Source organism: Salvelinus sp. IW2-2015, unplaced genomic scaffold (genome assembly GCF_002910315.2).
Source record: "Salvelinus sp. IW2-2015 unplaced genomic scaffold, ASM291031v2 Un_scaffold6361, whole genome shotgun sequence".
NCBI lineage: Eukaryota > Metazoa > Chordata > Actinopteri > Salmoniformes > Salmonidae > Salvelinus > Salvelinus sp. IW2-2015.
Window position 1 is genome coordinate 1 of NW_019947624.1, and position 14,936 is coordinate 14,936.

Below are 14,936 nucleotides of genomic sequence, written 5' to 3' on the forward strand. Positions count from 1 at the left end.
CATACACACACGCTTATTACCCCCAGATGTTTACCTGATGGCCTGCAAGCAGTATACTGTATGTCTCTTCTAATTATTCTAATGTAGAGTAATATACTGACTAATTCATGTTAATCCACTGAAAGTGCTGTTGTTAATTAGACTAAACCCTGATGTTGTGATTATGTTGTGTTCTACAGATGAGACAGAATGCATCTGGGCAGCTGCGTCCCTCCCTCTCCAACGGCCCCWCAGCTACCAACTCTCTTCCCCCTCCTCACTCTAGCCTGCCCCCCTCCCGGCCCCACCTGGCCCCTCAGGGCTCGTTGCGGCCCCCCTGCTCCCCTCGACCATTGGCCAACGGGCCTCTGGCAGGCGGGACACCACACGGACACTCTGACACTCTTTCTGTGGGCAATAATAATAATGATGATGACCCGGTGGCGGCCACAGGACCCAACGGAGACGTGCCTTACCTGCAGCCCGGCGCACTACTACCTCACACCTGCACAAGCACCCAATCACAGGACACAGCGCGCCGGGCCCTGCACCTAAACTCCACTCAGGTAGGACCTGTTCACTCTATTCAGGTCTATGTGAAGCTCATATAGGCTCTGAGTGAACTGCTGTTATTTTCTGTGCTAGTTCTTGCTTAGTTATCTCAGATGTTCCTTAGTGAGGAGAGAACTAGACCTACTATGTGTTCTTTAGCTATAGTCCTTATTCTGATCTAACAGTGGGGTTCCCTCCCTGCTCCCCTCTCCCTACAGGGGCTTCAGAAGGGTTCCGCTCCACATTGGGCGGGTCCTAATGGGGATGGGTCTCTCTCCTCCTCTGGGGGGTCAACCCACCCCCTCTCGCACCCACAGACGCCCCACAATCAGGTTGGACATTCCGCCGCCCCGTCGCCGCGGCAACAGGCTCTCAACCACCTCCCGTCCCCCCCTTCTCCCCCTCACTCTGCTACCTCAGGTGGAGCATCTGGCACCCCTGCTACCAAAGAGAGCACGCCCCTCGGCAACGGCCCCGCAGCCACGGCAACAAAGGGGCCTGGGGAGACGACGACGGCCAATAGCACTGCCGCGGCGGAAAGCTTATCRAATCACGTACAGTCGGCGGCGGGAGACGGCGGGACGAGCAACCGGTCCCCTCACCACAGCTCAGACAATCCTAAGGGGGGCGACCCCACCACCTCCGCCCCCCACAAGAAGATCAACAACATCCACCCGGCCGTCTCCTCGGCCGCTTCCTCCCCCATCTCTGCAATGTCCACCGCAACTCCCTCGCCCAAATCCACCGAGCCCGGCCAGTCGACGGGCCCGCACGGCCTCAACAGCCCCTCCACCACCYCKGCAGCATTATCATCAGCCGGCCCCGCCACCGTCGTCAATGGCAACGGCAAGGGMGGCATCTCCGAGGACTCCCAGAGCCCGTTGAAGGCGGACCCCCCTGCCACGTGTCGCAGACCCACGCCACCCCATGCCCGCACACCCCCATCATCCTCTTCCTCRGTGTCCATCTACCCCTCCTCCACTGACGTGCTCAAGGCCTGCAGGTTAGACTGGGGGGGACCCAGTACCATTTCTTCTTGGGCTGTAGGAACTTTTTGATTGTCTCCCTCTATTGGGAAGATGTAGTATTGCATTTGTTGGTGGAGGGAACTGTCAGAGCAGAGATTTATACTGTAAAACCAAGAGGCTAATTTTGTTTGTACCTTTTTCTCTCTTTGTCCGTCTCTCCTTTCCCTGTTTTTCTCTCTTTCAGAAACCTGGGGAAGAACGGTTTGTCTAGCAGCAGTATACTGCTGGATAAGTGTCCCCCTCCTCGCCTGCCCCCTCCTCCCTCCCCAGTCCTGCCCAAGGACAAACTCAACCCCCCCACACCAAGCATCTATGTGAGTATGGAAGAAAGACTTCTCGTCATAGTATAATAATGAAAGGGGAATGTTTTAGTCAATGTTGTGATTTTGATGAGAATCTTACAAATGTATATACACTCAACATTCAAAAGGTGGTGTTTTGAAGACGTGAGATATATATTTTCAAWTGAAATAATATTGAATGTCCTTTTWAAAAATAAAAATAAATGTTATTGTGTGTTTGATCCKCAGCTGGAGAATAAGAGGGATGCCTTCTTCCCTCCGCTGCACCAGTTCTGCACAAACCCCTCCAACCCTGTCACCGTCATCAGAGGGCTGGCCGGGGCGCTCAAACTGGGTGAGTCTACCATTTCTACTGCCACCTGCTGGTTCAGGACTGTCATTACAATACCCGGTTTTGCCTTTCTCATTTGGGCAAAAGTCCTTCCACCACCCTCTCTCCTCAGTGACCTTGAACCAATAAGTGGTGGAGGGAGATTGAGTAGGTGAACAGATGAGTCCTCACCTCAATAGCCATCTTTCATCAACTGCTGCTCCCGAGTGGCGCAGCGGTCTAAGGCACTGCATCTCAGTGCTAGAGGCGTCACTACAGACCCTGGTTCGATTCCAGGCTGACCATGACCGGCCGTGATTGGGAGTCCCGTAGGGCCAGCGGGTAGGGTTTGGCTGGGGTAGGCTGTCATTGTAAATAAGAATTATTCTTAACTGACTTGCCTAGTTAAATAAAATAATATGGTTGAGTATCCTACCTGATTCCTTCAAAGAGCTTTAAAATCCTCCCTCTCTTTGCCGCCTCTCCTCAATTACCTTTGACCTTTTTTGAAAGGAGGCAGAGAGGACGCAGGAGTTGAACCAATTCAATTGAGAAATGCCCCATGAAGGAGTCCTTGGTGCCGACCATTAACTTTTGATGTTGCACTTATGCAAGCCCCAATGCAGCTTGAGCATTAGCTGGTTTCCATGTCCTTTATTTGAGTGAGTGCCCGCTTCCACCCCTTCACTCTTTCTCTCGCTCTCTTTTAATAACCATCTCCTACCTCTTTTCCCCTCTCTCAGACCTGGGTCTGTTCTCTACTAAGACCCTAGTGGAGGCTAACCCAGACCATCTGTGTTGAGTGTCGTACCCAGCTGTCTCAGCCCGCTGACGAGAACTGGGACCTGAGTGGCACCAAGAAGATGTGGCGCTGCGAGAGCGGCCGAGCTCACACCAACCATCCCAAATACGCCCAGTACCAGGCTGCCTCCTTCCAGGAGTCACTACGGGTTAGTAGAGGGAGATGCACACACACACCACACACACACACACACAAACAGGGTTTCCGTTAGGAAAATGTGGCGCTGGAGAACGTGAATGGAAAGATTTAAATTTACCGGTATCAGTAATGCATTTGGGTGCGCTAGTCCATTAAGGCATCCACCCACGGTGCTCAGAATGACAGAATCACCATGTAGATTATGGTAATGCAGCTTAACAGAACATCAACTCCTGTAATGAAGCAGACAATAAAACATAATTTTCAAACATTTGCCAAAAAGGAATTTGTTGGGAAACACCATTCTAAACAGGTCACCTTGGTTGCAGTTTCCATATGTGACGATGAAAATCTCTGTTAGAAACTTAGAAAGAAGGGGAATCTAGAGGCAACAACTAGGATGGCGTTGTTAATATGACTAGGATGGTGCCTTGCGCTTCTGGACAACTAAAGAAAGTTGATCTGAAAACCAATAGATAGATGGCAGTAGTGGTGGTCCAATAGGGAAGTAAATGGAAATACATGTAATAATGACACCTGTCTGTAATCATTCAAAATGCTTCACCAGAAAGCATGACTTAGCCACAGAGGGACCGAGGATCATTAGCTTATTTTGACAAAAATATCTGATTGTTTCAAATCATAAGCTTCTAGGCCTATGCCTATTCGGGAGCCTGTAATGTGGGCAAACGCGCGTGGCAATGAGCCTCAGTTGTGCTTCAGTAGAAAAAACATCTCAAATATGAAGATAATGTGTATTGAGTATAATTTAAAATGTTAGACAAGAAGAAGGGGAGGGGTGTGTGCGAAGATAGAGGTGAGTCGCTCTCCAGAAGACTCGGCTGTTTCCCGCCAAATCTTACGCATTCATTGTGTGAATATTTTTCTCTTTCTTTTAGCAATTCCCCATTTACATACAGTAACAGTCAAAAGTTGGCAACATCTACTCATTCAAGGGTTTTAAGTTACAGTTTTCAACATTGTAGAATAATAGTGAAGACATCAAAAATATGAAATAACACATATGGAATCATGTAGTAACCAAAAAAAAGTGTTTAACAAATCAAAATTATTTGAGATTCTCTAAGTAACCACCCTTTGCCTTAATGACAGCTGTGCACACTCTTGGCATTCTCTGCAGTGATATGCCATCACCAGTAGTCAATGTACTGTTAATCCCTGTCATTTGGTAACATTGTTTTATGGTATTGCGTTATTAGGGCTGGGCGATATTGCCAAAATGTCATATCCGATAACAATCATATCCCAATAACAATACATATCACGATATAGCACATTTTCTGTAAATTCAATTTAGAGAAAGTTTTTGGGGTCTCATCCGTAGATCTCCGTACTGTTTCACATGATTCTTGCGTAGGTGGTAAGAGGTTAGTGGTGTTTGAGCCTCTGTCGGGACCGTCCTGCGCATATTTTGCGTTGGACGGTTTTCTGGTCCGTGTCAGACTTTTCATACCCAAACCACGTCCATGCGACCAACGTTGACCTCTTTTAGGTACGGGCTCCGTGTCTCCGTGCTTGATCACATTCACTCTCTTCCATGTTTGTGTTGCAAATTTCCTTCCACACGACGCAAAGCGTCGTCCAATTGACAAAAAATATTGCCGTAAAGAGTGATTTGTGACTTAACGAAATAAACGATAGAGCACAATATGAAACGATAGACGGTTTTCTATTGTCACACGATATATATTGTCATATAGCCAAGCCCTAGCTTGTATTAATGAGTCATTTACCATTCTCAGAGTGGGAACGTTGTTTGCAGAGTTCACAACCTGCTACACTTGTGAGAAACGAGTGTTGGTTTATTTCGTAACCAATTACGAGATTTGTAAATGTTTTTAATTCTGTTTTTTTGGAGTCCTCCATGTGAGCATGTCTGGTTTCTCTGTCCTGATAATGTTGAGGGAGCACTCGCCTGAGGATGCATAGACGTACCTGTCCTGCTGCCGTTGTTTTTAACATCCACTGTGAATGATAATACATTAAAACTATACTGTAGTTCCTTGCAGTAAGCGATTTTGATCAATCTTTCTGACAATCTCCCCTCGATAATCACCAATCCTCGGTGTGAAAGAGCAATGGACGTTATAGTAATTTCTTTAGCTGCCAATGGATCACGGGGTACAGTGTCCATATGGCAGGCTGGTGATCTCGCCTTAGTTGACTTCACTTTTAGATTTGTATAATTTTAATTCCGATTTTTGATTAACCACGTGACAATGGTTTTGAGAAACAACTTTATTATTGAAATAAACATTCAGGTTTCAAATATTAAGTATGTTTTCAAAATGCATATTGCCTCCAGCTCACATTGTAAAGTGGTGGGTGACGTGCTGACAGCCTGTTGAGCTGCACTTGAATGGTGAATGGGAGGCGCGCTTCAACTACCAGTTGAAAAAAAAATACTCATTAATCATTTACTAAAACTGTTAACATGCGATTGCATTTAGAAAATGTTGTGCGTTGAATGGGCTGATAAAATCACATGTTTTACTCCACAGCAACCAGCTGAGGAAATCTCACTCAAAATAGGCTCTGTGTGCATGTGATAGTTGTTGGATAAATACACGATGGCTAACAAAATTCCACAAAATTATTCAAATCTACAGACCAATAAGCATGAGGTAAAAATGTATTTCCATCAAAATAAATGGCAATATTTTGTCATGGGATTTATTTTGGCCGGCAACTGTTTTATTTATCGGCTTTTCTTTTTTTGGGGTGGCAATATCCGTCAATTGTAGTATAACGGAAACCCTGACACACACACAGACCTGTTTCCCAATGCTCGGTGTCTTTTTGAATGGGATCCTCTTTACTCTCAGGAGGAGAATGAGAAGAAGGCGTTGAAGGAGCCCTCAGACACTGAGCCAGCATCAGCAGAGAGGTGAGCAACACACACCTGTCAGGATTTCTCACTGATATATTCACAACCTTTGAACCTTTTTCTAATCATAATTTCTTCCTGCTGTGTTCAGTGCGGCACGCAAAAGGAGGGGTCCCCTAAAGCACATCAAATTTGGGACCAACATCGACGTGTCGGACGAAAGAAAGTACGTGTTTGTGTGGTCAGACATGGCATTGGTCACACGTTGCAAAATTTTGKTAAACCCCATTGCCTCCTCTGAACACACCRCCTTTCTCCTCGTCCCCCAGGTGGAAGCTACAGCTGCAGGAGCTGAGTAAGCTGCCTGCGTTRGCCAGGGTGGTGTCTGCTGGCAATCTGCTCAGCCACGTAGGACACACCATCCTGGGCATGAACACTGTCCAGCTCTACATGAAGGTCCCCGGCAGCAGGATACCAGGTAGATGCACGCACGCGCACACACACACTGTACGCGCACACACACACACTGTACATATTAGGCAAGAGCACGGTACAGAGATACAATTTTATAGGACAAGCTGTTGAAGGTTCTAGTGCTTTTTTATATTGATACTTATGACCAGATTGTTAAAGATGCACTATYCAGAAATCCCTCTACCATTTCCTGGTTGAAATTCTAATAGTTTGCCTAATTCACTTTGTGCCAAGACAAGCAAGTACAGTGTAGAGAATCATTAAAKCGCTGTGAAATGATATTTTCCATAACCAAGAATATTGTATTTTCAGCTATTTTAAAGCTGGTGTACAAAACTGAAAGTAAGAGGCAAAAACTAAAGTTAAGAATGGGAAGCATGGAAATTTCTCACATAACAAGATCTAGCGCGTTCTAGACTTGCTTTCAATGAGAATGACAGATCTATAAATAACATTTCTCTGTGATTTATTTTTTTGGGTCGCCCAAAAAGTTAAATAATACAGTTCTAACTCGGTCTTGCTTTATCTCTGTGGTCCAGGTCATCAGGAACACAATAACTTCTGCTCTGTCAACATCAACATCGGCCCTGGGGACTGTGAGTGGTTTGCTTGTGCCAGAACCCTACTGGGGAGTGATGAGCAACTTCTGTGAAAAGTAAGGACCTAACAACCATAGAGGCTAGTGATAATACATTACACAATATGATTTTGTCAGTGAATGAGAAATGGGGGGGGGGGGGGTCTGCGAGAAAATAATATATACAAAAGAAGGAACGACATCAGATGGGGTGTCAAGGTGAGGGTTGGCTTCTTTTGTGCCTCGCTTTGAACACGAAGAGCAAACTGTCTGAATGAAAAAGGAGTGATTCAGGGAGATATTGAGTGAAAGGAAGGAAAGGAGCTGAATTGAATCCAGGAATGAGGGCATTAATGAAACAAGGAGATCTAACTAACCCATCTCTTCTCTCTGGCCTTCCACAACAAAACTATTCTGATTTTAAATACAGACAAAGGAATGGCCCAGAAGCAGAAAATACTGAAATTAGATAGTCTTTAATGCGAGTCCTAATTCCACATCTCTTACAGAAATGAGAAAAGACTGAAAATAAATACTCCCCCTCGCTCTTTCCTCCCCCTCGCTCTTTTCCTCCCCCTCGCTCTTTTCCTCCCTCCGCTTCTCCATCAGAAACAACATCAACTTCCTGATGGGTTCGTGGTGGCCTAACCTGGAGGACCGTATGAGGCAGATGTGCCTGTCTACCGGTTCATCCAGCGGCCGGGGGACCTGGTGTGGCTCAACACGGGCACCGTCCACTGGGTCCAGGCCATCGGCTGGTGCAACAACATCGCCTGGAACGTAGGACCCCTCAGTGGTAAGCCTCTGATGCAGCTTTTGCTTGCTCCTTCAGTTACTGTAAAAACACTTAGTAATTTAAAAAAGACATGTATTTATGAATACAATTTAATACATGGATATTATCTCTTAAAGTGATAGTTGACTCCAGAATCAGTTTGTCAGCTGTTTCTAGACTGTGAAGTGTTGTAATTAATTTCACAACATCCACAGCCCACCAGTACAAGCTGGCCGTGGAGCGTTACGAGTGGAACAAGCTCCAGAGCGTCAAGTCCCATGTACCCATGGTGCACCTCTCCTGGAACATGGCCCGCAACATCAAGGTGTCCGACCACAAGCTCTTCCAGATGATCAAGTAAGTCACCGTATTTTACTGTTTAGTTTCACACTGTGAGCATCTCTCCTGCCACATGTTAGAACTGTGTGTCCACTCTGTCATGAGGGTGGGAGAGTGACAGGGATGCAAACTAGTGGGGGGGGGGGGGCTTTGGATCACTACTGGCTGAAGCGAACGAGTGATGTGCGTTAGGCGCAATACTGGCTGTATCCAAGGCTCAGCCAATCATTCACATAACAGAATGCAGTGCAGCACGCGACTGAAGAGAGAAGACACGATCAATTTGCTAGTTACAGAATCAGCGCGCGCTCTGGAAAGACAGCAGTAGGGTGCAAAGGCAGTTTGCCAGTTACAGTAGCGCATCCCTGAACGATAACGAAGAGGTAGGTGAGAAGTTTGACCACGGAGACGGGGTGAGCAAAACTGAAAAACAGCTGGCGTTTGGAAAGTTTTTGAGGTGAGGGAGAAGTGTGGTGGATCAAGAATTGTAAGCATTATTAAATATCTTGCTGTGGTAGCTGGATCGACATCTCCGTTAGCTAGCCAGAAAAATGTTGAGCAACATTAGCCAACTTAACTGATCAAATAATTGAGTTTGTTTTGAAAATGTTCTGCCTGATGAAGTCCGATAGCTAGCTAGATAACGTTACATCAGATGAGCTAACGTTAGTAACCTAACCAATTCGCTGTAGTATTAACTGGTACATCTCCTTGCAGTGGATAAAAAGAGGTATGCCAGGTGTACTCTCTGCCTGAAAGAGATCAATTATGTCAACAAAGAGTATCATGCTCTGCTGGTACATTGTAGAACAGATGTCCACAGGCAGAAAGTGTACAATGTAATAACGTGCAGTGTACCCAAAGATATTGCTTTTGTTGTGTTGAATTTGACAGTAAAACTTTTGTGAGTGGGGGGTAATATTACATTTTTTACTCAGTGAACGTTATTTTTTTACAAATGTAGCCTTGTGCACTTGATCGACGCTGTACTAGACTGGCCACTATATTAGAGAAAAATAGTATGCCTGTTTCATTCTATTTCTACAGTTTTTCCCCACGTGCAATATTTAGATGTGTGTGCTCACAAGTGTTCTATTATAAAGGCTGTCATGGCTAACTGCAATATTAGTGTATTGTTTTTTCCCTCAAGACTTCGAGTGTCGTTTGCAGTAAAGTCTAGGCAACAAATAATATTGCATTGCTTTCCTTACATTTTTTGCTGTGAGTTAGGTTCACATTAACCACTTATTTTACACACAGAGACTGATCATGTTCTTTTGTTGTTTAATTAGTTAACCTGCATTTCCCCTTAGCAGGGATTTGTTACCTTTTTGTGCCTTCAGCAGTTTGCATCCCTGGAGAGACGGGGCTTCAGATTGGATGATGACGTGCATTTTGATGACGTGGCTGCTGGAAAACGTAACCTTAAAACATGTAGGTGTCTGAGTTTCTTTTAATGTCATGGTGTGTTTTGATGTAGGTACTGCCTGCTGAGGACGCTGAAGCAGTGTCAGTCGGTGAAGGAGGCTCTGGCCGCGGCAGGGAAGGAGACGGTACTGCAGGGCAGGAACAGGATGAGCCTGCGCACTACTGCACCATCTGTGAGGTACGTCAGGGGCTCCGGCCCATTTCAACCCCTAGTCCCTTACCCAAGCTGCTACCCCACACAGTCGTTACATTGTCACTATTGATACGTTTGTTTTGAGTAACTGACTGTAATGTTCTGGTTGACGACTGAGAAATTGACTACAGACCATGACTATCATATGAGTAACTGACAGGATTATGTGTTGACGACTGAGTAAATGACAGTTTTTGACTTCAGTGTGTGTGTTGGTTGACTGTTACTGACGTGTGGTGCGTGTGTTGGTTGATTGTATTACAGATAGGAATGGCTATTTTAGATTTTTGACTGTTCATATTTTTTTGAGTACTCAAGTGGGAAAAAAGCACATTTATCTATTTGCAAACAGTGAACAACAATTCCTAATATCATAACCATTACAGATAACGAATCCTAATTGCTAAATTGCCTTATATTTATTCAGTGAATAAAAAAACAAGTGCCATTTAAGATGAGTTTGTTAACTGTAATATCAACAGGTTATATTATATCGTGGAACACAGTCTTCGAAAAAGTAGTAACCTCAGCAATGTGGCGCTTGCTTGTAGAATGGCATAGCCTTGTTTTGTTAATTTAGCAGACAAGACTCTTCTTTCCCGCGCGCTTATCAAAGTCAAGACACCTACACTACATGGCCAAAAGTATGTGGACGCCTGCTCATCGGCTATCTCATTCCAAAATCATGGGCATTAATATGGAGTTGCTTCCATTCAGCCATGAGCCTCAGTGAGATCAGGCGATTAGGCCTGGCTCGCAGTCGGTGTTCCAATTAATCCAAAAGGTGTTCGATTGGGTTGAGGTCAGGGCTCTGTGCAGGCCTATCAAGTTCTTCCACACCGATCTCGACAAACCATTTCTGTATGGACCTCGCTTTGTGCACGGGGGCATTGTCATGTTGAAATAGGAAAGTCCTTCCCCAAACTGTTGCCACTAAGTTGGAAGCATAGAATCGTCTAGAATGTCACTGTATACTGTAGCATTAAGATTTCCCTTCACTTGAACTAAGGATCCTATCCCGAACCATGGAAAAACAACCCCAGACCATTATTCCTCCGCCACCAAACTTTACAGTTGGCACTATTCATTCGGGCAGGTAGCGTTCTCCTTGCATCCGCCAAAACCAGATTTGTCCGTCAGACTGCCAGATGGTGAAGCGTGATTTATCACTCCAGAGAACGTGTTTCCACTGCTCCAGAGTCCAGTGGCGGCTAGCTTTACACCACTCTAGCCGACGCTTGGCATTGCGCATGGTCATCTTAGGCTTGTGTGCATCTCCTCAGCCATAGAAACCCATTTCATGAAGCTCCAGATGAACAGATGCTAACGTAGCTTCCAGAGGCCATTTGGAAGTTGGTAGTGAGTGTTGCAACCGTAACAGACGATTTTTACGAGCTACAGCACACGGCGTCCCGTTCTGAGCTTGTGTGGCCTACCACTTCGCAGCGGAGACCGTTGTTGCTCCAAAATGTTTCCACTTCACAATAACAGCACTTACATGTGACCGGGGCAGCCCAAGCAGGGCAGAAATTTGATGAACTGACTGTTGAACTGACTTTTTGGCCATGTGTATTTTATAGTTTAAAAAAATGTATTTAACAGAATAAAATAGAACAGAATAGTGTGAATTGCGTCTTGCGTCTGGAACAGTTATTCTCAGGGGCTCAATTTAGCCAGTTCAGGGTTACAGACCAAACCTTTTGGATATACAGAAGTTCTATTTAGTTATTATGCCTTTTTGGAATGTTTTTAATGGGTTAACAGTTCTCCATTGAACACTGCATGGGGATGAATTATGGCCAGGACATCTGTTTGGTGAATAGGCCTAGGCTTAATGATTCTGATAAATGTCTTTATCAAAGTCATGTTTTTGTGTGGAACCTGTCTATGTTTAGGGGGTGATAGTGTTGAATAACCAATTCTAGCAGTTTGCAAGGTAGGGTTGTCATTAGTTAGTTATCACAGCCACAAAGTCATCATTTAGTTTCATAAAATCTCTTATTTTAAACCTTTATCCCTAACCACACTGTTAACCTTATGCCTAACCTTAAGCACATTTTTGTTTGCGGGACACAGCCCTATATGGAAAGATAAGACTCACAAACATGGTGTTTTGCTTTTCGGACCCCAAAAGCACCTTGACTCGTCTGAAGTCTGTACAGCCGATTATGCCAACGTCTGTCTGTAGCCCATCTGTTTGGGCTACACACTAATATGACCCCTCTGTGGAAAGGTTTGCTCTAGGATGCCCACAGGCCTCACAAGACTTGACTGAATGTGCCCCGGTACCAGTTGAAAAAATGAATGGAAGTATATATGGAGACAGTTTAGTGCCAAAAATAAAGGTTTATTTTTATTTTTTAATTGTTGACTGATCTTATATCTCAGATATAGGACAGACACTACAGAACAAACTTCATTGGGTTTATTTTTGGGAACTGTTCCATGTAGTGAATCTGTTATTCATTGTGTTTGTATGGGCTATATATCTATCGCGCTCTACACTCTACCGGGGTCACTTAGAAAGGTCCATGTTTTTGAAGAAAAAGCAACACATTTTTTGCCTTTTTTTTAAAATAACATCAAATTGATCAGAAATACAGTGTAGACATTGTTAATGTTGTAAATGAGTTTTGTAGCTGGAAACTACTTTATTTTATGGAATATCTACGTAGAGGCCCATTATCAGCAACCATCACTCCTGTGTTCCAATGGCACTTGTTAGCTAATCCAAGTTTTATAATTTTTAAAGTCTAATTGATCATTAAACCTTTTCCCATTTGTGTTAGCACAGCTGAAAACTGTTGTGCTGATTTAAAGAAGCAATAAAACTGGCCTTCTTTAGACTAGTTGAGTGTCTGGAGCATCAGCATTTGTGGTTTCAATTACAGGCTCAAAATGGCAAGAAACAAAGAACTTCTTCTGAAACTCGTCAGTCTATTCTTGTTCTGAGAAATGTTTTTTCCATGCGAGAAATTGCCAAGAAACTGAAGATCTCGTACAACGCTGTGTACTACTCCCTTCACAGAACTGGCTCTAACCAGAATAGAAAGAGGAGCGGGAGGCCCCGGTGCACAACTGAACAAGAGGACAAGTACATTAGTGTCTAGTTTGAGAAAGACGCCTCACAAGTCCTCAACTGGTAGCTTCATTAAATAGTACCCGCAAAACACCAGTCTCAATGTCAACAGTGAAGAGGTGACTCCGGGATGCTGGCCTTCTAGGCAGAGTAGCAAAGAAAAAGCCAGATCTCAGACTAGCCAATAAAACAAAAATATTAAGATGGGCAAAAGAACACACTGGACACAGGAAGATTGGACAAAGTATTATGGACAGACAAATCTAAATTTGAGGTGTTCGGATCACAAAGAAGAAAAACATGAAGATGCTGTAGGAGTGCTTGATGCCATCTCAAGCATGGTGGAGGCAAACTGATGGTCTGGGGGTGCTTTGGTGGTGGTAAAGATTTGTACAGGGTTGAAGGGATCTTGAAGAAGCAAGACTCTCCATTTTGCAACGCCATACCCTGTTGACTGCGCTTAATTGGAGCCAATTTCCTCCTACAACAGAATAATGACCTAAAGCACAGCTACAAACTATGCAAGAACAATTTAGGGAAGAAGCAGTCAGCTGGTATTCTGTCTCTATAATGGTGTAGCCAGCAAAGTCACCGGATCTCAACCCTATTGAGCTGTTGTGGGAGCAGCTTGACCGTATGGTACGTAAGAAGTGCCCATCAAGCCAATCTAATTTGTGGGAGGTGCTTCAGGAAGCATGGGCTGAAATCTCAGATGACCTCAACAAATTGACAAATAGAATGCCAAAGGTCTGCAAATGGAGGATTCTTTGACGAAAGCAAAGTTTGAAGGACACAGTTATTTCAATTAAAAATCATAATTTATAACCTTGTCAACATCTTGACTATTTCCTATTCATTTTGCAACTCATTTCATGTATATTTTAATGGAAAACAAGGGAATTTAAGTGACCCCAAAACTGTTTGAAGGTAGTATGTATGTTAATTCTACTTCGAGGGGTGTTAAAATTCTAAATGAAATAGCTAGATGGTCCTTGGTATGACCTTACACCAATTCCCTACAGCTCAGTAGAACGCTCCCCCGGCTTACAGGGATATGACTGAACAGCTTCAGGATGGAGTTTTCACCTCAGGTCACTACTCTATTACGCATGCTCATCCCTAGTTACTGATGTGTGTTGGCTGACTGGTGTGTGTTGGTTGACTGCGTTACTGACTGGTGTGTGTTGGTTGACTGTGTTCAAGGTGGAGGTGTTTAACCTGCTGTTTGTGCGGAGCGAGCTCCTCTCCAGGAAGCAGAAGCAGTATGTGGTTCACTGCCAGGACTGTGCCCGGAAAGGCAGCGCCGAGCTGGACAACTTTGTGGTTGTGAAAAACACCGGATGGATGATCTCATGCAGGTCTACGACCAGTTCACACTAGTAAGTCACACTTTGATTTGGCTCTATTGACATTGTTTGGATGTACATAGATCCTGTTAAAGGACTACTTCCTCATTTGATTGGTATACTGGCCAGTGTTTGTATCGTGAGTTCCATGTGCATTTCATTAAATGGAATTCTAAAAAATACTTTATTTTGTTTCCTGTTTCATGCGTTGAATCGGTATTGAACTCTCCCCCTTTTTCTCACCAGGCCCCTCTGCATTCATCTTCATCTTGACATTAGACATCCCTTCGGCTTCTGTGGGGCGACCAAGCATTACAGGAACTTTCATTTCAAAGGAAAAATGGACCATTTCTGATATTCAGGAAAGTCGAGACAGTCTCCCCGTATGGCTGTTCTCCACAGCGACGGCTGGAGGCAGCAGCGGCTGCGTGTGTCTATGCAACCTGTCAAGTGCGCCGTGTCAACCCCCCTCTTCCCCCTGGGGGGCGCCAGAGAGCGCACTTCCCAACACAGGACTCCCCTCCTTGTAACAATGTTCAGCTCTTTTTAATGGAGGACTTAATCCAAAACATTTGGGAAAGGGGTGGGAATTATTATTGAGTGAAGATGTTTTGTAGATATTGTATCTGTCACAACACCCTAAAAGACTACTGACTGGACAACCTGTTTCTCTTTTTTTTTATTCTGTTAACAGGCTGAGATGTGATCCCTTTGTTTTCCTGAATTCTCCAGGTGTTTTCCTTCCCTCTAAGGAGCACTAGCCTAA

The 14,936-nt window shown here is 44.6% G+C and overlaps 1 pseudogene; it reads left to right on the forward strand.

The window, feature by feature from the left end:
- The first annotated feature begins 179 nt into the window (after positions 1-179).
- Positions 180-14,544, forward strand: LOC112078832 (lysine-specific demethylase 6A-like; annotated as a pseudogene).
- The last annotated feature ends 392 nt before the right edge of the window (positions 14,545-14,936 follow it).